The sequence below is a fragment of the Schistocerca nitens genome, chromosome 2 (assembly GCF_023898315.1).
Source record: "Schistocerca nitens isolate TAMUIC-IGC-003100 chromosome 2, iqSchNite1.1, whole genome shotgun sequence".
Classification (NCBI taxonomy): domain Eukaryota; kingdom Metazoa; phylum Arthropoda; class Insecta; order Orthoptera; family Acrididae; genus Schistocerca; species Schistocerca nitens.
In genome coordinates, this window is record NC_064615.1 from 416,465,498 (window position 1) to 416,474,310 (window position 8,813).

An 8,813-nucleotide genomic window follows, 5' to 3' on the forward strand; every position below is an offset into this window, starting at 1 on the left:
GAATGGGCTGTCACAGATAGCTAATAATTTAGAATGTTTGATGTTTAGAACGTTTATTGTCTGTCAGCTGTTTAGTATGTTTTCACACAATTTGCCTTGTCAATAACTACAGTTAATAATACAGATTTGTACACATATATAAAAGCTTAAATATAATGGATTGTATATATAAGCACATTTACAAATAGTTACAGTTACTCCAAACAAAATTCGTGTATATCAATCTCCATCAACTTGTCCACTGAGTAACAGTCATACTCTTTTAGGCAAGTTTCTAAAATTTTTAAAACCTTTGTAACAGAATCAAGTGTTCTATTTTTGGTAGTTTGTTGAACAAATTCAGGCTCGTGCGTTTATGGCTTTAGTGTGTGTGTTGTCATGCTTCATTTTTTTTCCCTGTATTTTAGTGAACTTTGTACACTTACAATTCTGTCGATTGATAGATGTCAATGACAATGAAGTTCATCTCCTTTTCCAAAAACAAGATATTTCTATTCTTCGCTTCCAGAAAATTTGTATACGTAAATGTTTGGCAACTCTTACGCATACTTTACCCGGTTTTATCACTAAAATATCAATTTTCATTAAATGAAACAATACGTTCTGAGCGACGGCCTAGCAACACGTCCTCTTTCCACAAGATACAGATTAACAGTTCTCTTTTTTTTTTTTAATAAATCAACTGTCTTTTTTTTTTTTTTTTTTTTTTTAGAGTCCATACTCAAAGATTCACAACTACTATCATTGTGGGGATTGCGCACTAAAGAGTTTGTTGCTGCCCAGCTGTGCTTCATTTCACCTCAAGTACTTTTTGAATCAAATTTACATTTACGGTATTTACACACATTACTGAGCTTCTCAGAATAAAATCGGACACAAATTAGTTAGAAAAAAAGGGCAGTGAGGCTCACATAACATTAATATGTGTGTGTGTGTGTGTGTGTGTGTGTGTGTGTGTGTGTGTGTGTGTGTTTGTGAAAAATTCTGGAGTAGAGCTAATTTATCTTGTGACTATTTCTTGTACTTTGCAAATTAACCATATTTCTTATTCTAAATTTGTGTAAATCTTCTTTGGCATAAATTAATGAACTATGGATATAAAGGCTTGGGATTGTAAGTGATCTGAACTGAGTTCTGCAAGTCTCTCTGGGAGGCAAATCTAGAAAAGATCTAATAACTTTCTTCTACCACTGTAAAATGTGAGCTGACTGATGCATTTCCCCACTGTAGGTGAGAGTGGAAGAATCCATAATAAGTTTTCTACTGATATTTTGCCTTAACTTATGCAGCAAGAATAGTACTGTTCTTAGTTTGCTGCTTAAGTAATTTATTTGTCAGTCCCAAAACAGCCTTTTATCAGTTGTAATTCCAAATAATTTCACAGACTTAGTTGTTTGAGAATGACATAAAGTTCTTCAATTTTTATTTATTTTTTAATGGACAGATGGTTACTAGATACAAGTAATAAATCACCTCAATTATTTTTCACTATAATTTTGAATACTTTGTAAATTTTGACCTGTTATTAGTGTCATGTCATTGGCATAGACCCATGCTGAGATACTATTTTTCTGACAGATAATGTTTTCATAGAACAAGCAAATAAATACATGACTGCATAACCGCTGTAACCTACACCCATTTGAACCTGCTTGCTGTAGCCAAACCTTCTTCTCCCTCTACAGTTTTTATCCATTCTGTCGCCACCCATCTGCACACACAAACACAAACACTTGCTTCCATTACCAAACTGATGAGTCCTTCCTGACGCTTAAATTTATACTGAATTTCTCCTTTCCAGAAATTCTTTTCTGCTATTGTGTCTGCATTTTATATCCTCTACTTTGCCTATCATCAGTTATTTTGCTGTACAAATAGCTAACCTAAGTGAATATTTTTAGAGCTCATTTCCTAGTCTAATTCTCTCAGCGATTTCTGATTTAAATCAACTCCATTCCATTACTGTGGTTTTATTTTGTTGATGTTCATCTCATGAACTATTTCCAAGATATTATCTAGTCTGCTCAATTAATCTTCCAAATCCTTAGTTGTCTCTGGTGGAATTACAATGTCATTAGCAAACCTTAAAGTTTTTTACTTCTCCTACATAAACTTTAATACACTTTCAACATTTATCCTTGGTTTATTTTACTACTTGTTCAATGTATGTATTGCATAACATCAGGAATAGTCAACAACACTGTCTCACTCCCTTGTCAACTACTGCTTCCTTTTCATGTCTTTTGAGTTGTGGAATTTCCTTGAAGAAATTCTTGTACTGAAATGCGAAGGGCAGAGTGATGTTGATCAAAACACTTCATGAAGATACAAGCCAAATGCATGTACACTAGACAGTTGTTCACAGCAAACTAAAAGCATCAAAGGTACTCACTGGGCAGGAGAGCAACCCACTGCCCAAAGGGTCTTATTCACTTGCACTTGTGTTACTGACAGTGAGGCCCCCCCCCCCCCCCTCGCCCTCCCACACTCCCCGGGAATGCAGAGCATGAGGGAGGCATCATTAGAGGGCACAGCTGTCAACATCATTTTCACGCATGTGCAGATGAGCAGCTATACCACGGCTGCTGTTACAAAGGGCACAGCTGGACTATTTCTCATTGATAGAGAAGAAAAAGAACATGAAGCTGTGATGCTCAACCTGTCTCAATAGAGTGATATTGGTTGAGATGGGGTGGATGTTGGCAGGGTCAGCTTTAGCGGGAATATTGGCCAACATGGAGATTGTGTCTAGAAACTGAAGTATATGATGAACAGTTTGGATTTATGACAGGAAGAAGAACAACCGATGCAATATTTGCACTAATGCAGCTGATGGAGAGGCACAGAGAAGTACAAGCCAAATTGCATATGGCATTTATCGATCTTGAGAAGGCATATGACAGAGTGCCGAGGCAAGACATATGGAGGTGTCTGAGAAGTAAATGCCCACCAGAAAAATATATCAGAGTGGTAGAAGACACGTGTGAAGGTGCAATGACACAAGTCAGCAGAAGTGCAGGTGCCACAAGGACATTTCCAGTGAAAGTAGGACTACATCGGGGATCTGCTCTCAGCCTATATCTCTGTGACCTTGTCATGGATGTACTAGTGAAAGATGTGAAAAAAGAGGGACCTTGGAGCATGGATGTCTGCCGATGATGATGTAATCTGTGAACCCACCCAGGAGGCACTTCAAGACAAGCTTTAACAGTGTAGAAAAGCTCTAGAGGAAAGGGGAATGCAAATTAGCCGGGTGAAAACAGAGTACATGTGTACAAAGGATGTCAAAGATCTATTTATTAACCTGCAAGGAGAACAACTGGCACTGGTCAAGAACTTTAAATACCTAGGCTCTTACCGCAAAGTGATGGAGGCCCGGAGGCAGCACAGGATAAATAGTGGATGGATGAACTGGAGGAAACTGAGCAGAGTACTGTGTGATAAGAAGGTTAGCTGCAGAATGAAAGGAAAGCTTTACAAGTCAATGGTGAGGCCTGTGATGCTGTATAGTGCAGAAACTTGGCCAATTACCAAAGCACAAGAGAAAGAGATGGAAGTGGCAGAAATGAGAATGTTAAGGTGGGTGAGTGGGGCGACACAATAGGATAGACTAAGAAATGAGTACATCAGGGGAACATTGAAAGTGGGGCCCATGGGTAAGAAGATCCAAGAAAGTAGGCTAAGATAATAACAAGCATCAAAATCAATTCAGGGATTAGTAAACACAGAGTTGTCATAGCGAGATTGAATATTGTAATCCCCAAATCCTTGAAAAATAAGTGAAAAATATACCTATTCAAAAAAGTAGCTAAAAATTCACTTGATGCCTTCCTGAGAGACAATCTCCACTCATTCCAAATTAATAATATAAGTGTAGACCAGATGTGGATTAAATTCAAAGAAATAGTATCAGCAGCAACTGAGATATTTACGAGGTGCGGCTAGAAAAAAACCGGACTAGTACTGGTGAAACAATAAAACGAATGCAATAAGGCTGAAAGTCGCGTGGCCTGTCATGTGACTCTCGCTCCACCTACTGCTCGAGTTTCATCTGCCTCCTGCACTCAGTCTGCCCGTGGCGTCTGTTTTAAGTAGTTGATGTTTTGTCTGTGCGTCGGAAAATGTTGAGTGTACAGAAATAACAGCGTGTTAACATCAAATTTTGTTTCAAACTAGGAAAATCTGCAAGTGAAACGTTTGTAATGTTACAACAAGTGTACGGCGATGATTGTTTATCGCGAACACAAGTGTTTGAGTGGTTTAAATGATTTAAAGATGGCCGCGAAGACACCAGTGATGACACTCGCACTGGCAGGCCATTGTCAGCAAAAACTGATGCAAACATTGAAAAAATCGGTAAACTTGTTTGACACTTTCCTTGTCAACTCCTGTTAACTCAGACACTGCTCTGATTGTTAAACGGCGATCTTGTTGAACAAGTTTACCGATTTTTTCAATGTTTGCATCAGTTTTTGCTGACAACGGTCTGCCAGTGCGAGTGTCATCACTGGTGTCTTCGCGGCCATCTTTAAATCGTTTAAACCACTCAAACACTTGTGTTCGCGATAAACAATCATCACCGTACACTTGTTGTAACATTACAAACGTTTCACTTGCAGATTTTCCTAGTTTGAAACAAAATTTGATGTTAACATGCTGTTCTTTCTGTACACTCAACATTTTCCGACGCACAGACAAAACGTCAACTACTTAAAACAGACGCCACGGGCAGACTGAGTGCAGGAGGCAGATGAAACTCGAGCAGTAGGCGGAGTGAGAGTCACGTGACAGGCCACGCGACTTTCAGCCTTATTGCATTCGTTTTATTGATTCACCAGTACTAGTCCGGTTTTTTTCTAGCCACACCTCGTATACCAAATAAATTAATGAACGCTGGTGCTGATCCTCCTTGGTACCCAAAACAGGTTAGGACACTGTTGCAGAAACAACGAAACAAACATGCCAAATTTAAACAGGCACAAAATCCCCAAGATTGGCGATCTTCTACAGAAGCTTGAAATTTAGCGTGGACTTCAATGCGAGATGCCTATAACAGTTTTCACAATGAAACTTTGTTTCAAAACCCGGCAGAAAATCCAAAGAGATTCTGGTCCTATGTGAAGTATGTTAGCGGCAAGAAACAATCAATGCCTTCTCTGCGTGATAGGAATGGAGATACTATTGAAGACAGTGCTGCCAAAGCAGAGTTACTAAACACAGCCTTCTGAAATGACTTCTAAAAAGAAGATGAAGTAAATATTCCAGAATTCAAATCGAGAACAGCTGCCAACATGAATAACATAGAAGTAAATATCCTCAGAGTAGTGAAGCAACTTAAATCACTTAATAAAAGTAAGTCTTCTGGTCCAGACTGTATACCAATTAAGTTCCTTTCGGAGTATCCTGATGCATTAGCTCCATACTTAACAATCATATACAACCGTTCGCTTGACAAAAGATCTGTACCCAAAGACTGGAAAGTTGCACAGGTCACACCAATATTCAAGAAAGGTAGTATGAGCAATCCACTAAATTACAGGCCCATATCATTAACGTCGATATGTACCAGTATTTTAGAACATATATTGTGTTCGAACTTTATGAGTTACCTTGAAGAAAACAGTCTATTGATAAACAGTCAACATGGGTTTAGAAAACATCGTTCCTAGGAAACACAACTAGCTCTTTATTCACATGATGTGTTGAGTGCTATTGACAAGGGATTTCAGATCAATTCCGTATTTCTGGATTTCCGGAAGGCTTTTGACACTGTACCACACAAGTGGCTAGTAGTGAAATTGCATGCTTATGGAATATCGTCTCAAATATGTGACTGGATTTGTGATTTCCTGTCAGAGAGGTCACAGTTCGTAGTAACTGATGGAAAGTCATCGAGTAAAACAGAAGTGATTCTGGTGTTCCCCAAGGTAGTATTATACGCCCTTTGTTGTTCCTTATCTATATAAACGATTTGGGAGACAATCTGAGCAGCCAACTTTGGTTGTTTGCAGATGACGCTGTTGTTTATCGACTAATAAAGTCATCAGAAGATCAAAACAAGCTGCAAAACGATTTAGAAGAAATACTGGAGTGGTGCAAAGAGGGGTAGTTGACCCTAAATAATGAAAAGTGTGAGGTCATCCACATGAGTGCTAAAAGGAGCTCATTAAACTTCGGTTACATGATAAATCAATCTAATCTAAAAGCTTAAATTCAACTAAATACCTAGATATTACAATTACAAACAACTTAAATTGCAAGGAACACACAGAAAATGTTGTGGGGAAGGCTAACCAAAGACTGTGTTTTATTGGCAGAAAACTTAGAAAATGGCCGGCTGCAGTGGCCGAGCACTTCTAGGTGCTTCAGTCTGGAACCGCAGGACCGCTATGGTTGCAGGTTCGAATCCTGCCTCGGGCATGGATGTGTGTGATGTCCTTAGGTTAGTTAGGTTTAAGTAGTTCTAAGTTCTAGGGGACTGATGACCTCAGATGTTAAGTCCCATAGTGCTCAGAGCCATTTAAACCATTTGAACACTTAGAAAATGTAACAGACCTACTAAGGAGACTGCCAACACTACGCTTGTCCGTCCTCTTTTAGAATACTGCTGCGTGGTGTGGGATCCTTACCAGATAGGAGTGATGAAGTCCATTGAAAAAGTTCAAAGAAAGGCAGCATGTTTTGTATTATCGCAAAATAAGGGAGAGAGTGCCACAGAAATGATACAGGATTTGGGCTGGAAATCATTAAAAGAAAGTCGTTTTTCATTGCGACGGAATCTTTTCACAAAATTGCAATCACTAACTTTCTCCTCCAAATGCAAAAATATTTTGTTGACACCGGCCTACATAGGGAGGAACGATCACCACAATAAAATCAGAGCTCGTACGGAAATATATAGGTGTTCATTCTTTCCGCGCATTATACGAGATTGGAATAATAGAGAATTGTGAAGATGGTTCGATGAACCCTCTGCCAGGCACTTAAATGTGATTTGCAGAGTATACATGTAGATGTAGATGTAGATGGTATGGAAATGTGGAGAGAAGAGGGGAGTACTACGTGGGGAGAAGAGTTGAAGACCTAGAAATTGGATTAAGGAGAAGAGGAAGACCAAAACTGAGATGGAAAGACAAGGTAGCAGGGCACCTACGGGAGAAAGGATGGCTCAGAGAAGAGGCACTGGATAGGCATTTATGGAAGAGAAGGATCCAGTAAAGCAATGCCGACCCCACATGTAGTGAGAAAAGGCTGATATGATGATGATGATGGAGCTGACTGACTTGTGGTGAGGGAATGGTGGGCTGAGAAGGGGATTGGGTAGTAGGTGCAGTGACATCCAGCTCTGCTTTAATGGTAGGAAGTAAGTGTTGTGCCCTAGGATCAGTGATGTTTAGGAGCCTGTCAGCCAACAATCTTGATGTAATTGTGGCCATTTCAATGTAGTTGGGAAGCTTAAACAGCAAGTGAAATGTCGGGAAATAAAACCATAATCAACCTGGCATTCTTTGTGCTGTCCTTCAAGCATGGTGAAGTCTTCCACCAATTTCACTTTTATGTTGTTCAGCTGGAATTGCTGCACCAGCCCCAGCAACTTCTGCATCTGCTGTGCAGGCTGTATCCCAGAAAATCCATGCAGGCGTAAGATGGACCACTGAAAGAATGGACGATTTACCACAAATCAAAATATTGAAGATACTGGTACCTCGTTTCGGCACCTTGTAGGGACCCTAATATAGTGACTGCAGCACATGACAGATGGTATCATCCCATGTGATTTATTCACAGTCTGCTAAAGCTTTGTGTACAAATATGTTTGGTGAGCTGTGCGCCTGTGGTGGGAGTATTCTCAGACGTGCAGGTAGCTCCATAGTCACTGGTGGTTGCATTGGTGAAACAGAGCCTGCTAGTATAGTGAGTAATTCACTGTATAGAATTTCTGCTAAAGAGACACAGAGATTTTCTTTGGACACGTACGATATCCCTAAAAGCACTCATGGTAAAGATTCTGTTCACTGGCCATCATAACACATAAGCACTGCCTTGAGCATCTGATGCCAGCATTCCACTAAACCATTGTTTTATGGGTGATAAACTGTTATGTGGTAGTACTGACACCACAAAGGTTACAAAGTTTGGAGAAAGTGCAGAATCACATTGGCAACCTTGGTCATTCGTGATAGAGGCAGGTCAGCCAAAACACAGTATCCACAAGTGAACGAATACTCTTTCCATCATTATATGTGGCTCCAACCCAGCAAGTGACGTGATCAGTGTGAAAAGAATGTATTGGAAGCCTTCTGACCCTGGGAGGAAACAGATCAGATCAAGATGATCATATTGTATTTGGCCTTTAGGCATTTTATATCAACCATCCAGCAGCTGTGTGTGCCATCAAACTGTGCACTGACAAGTTATGCAAGCCTGAGCCCACAGTTTATAATCTTGTTTCACATTCAGCCAGTCGAACAGGTCAGAGACTAGGTTATTTGTGGGGCATGTTTCTGGGTGTGCAAGTCCTTGTAAGCTGCCAAAAATAGCTTTATGCATATTGATTAGAACTAGTGGCTGAGACAGATTTGTGACTCACCACACTAGATTTGTGCTGAGGAATACAGACTGGTGCACCATTCAGACTTCAAACCAGCCATGGTACCTTGCAGGAAGTTACATATTTGTGTCATGTTGTACCTTGATGAGCTTTTTGTAATTAATGTCAACTGAAAGCGTGTGTATTCCAAAAGAGGTAGTCAGCCATGATGTTGTCCACATCCTTGCAGTATTGGACAGCAGTCATAAACTGAGAGACGTAA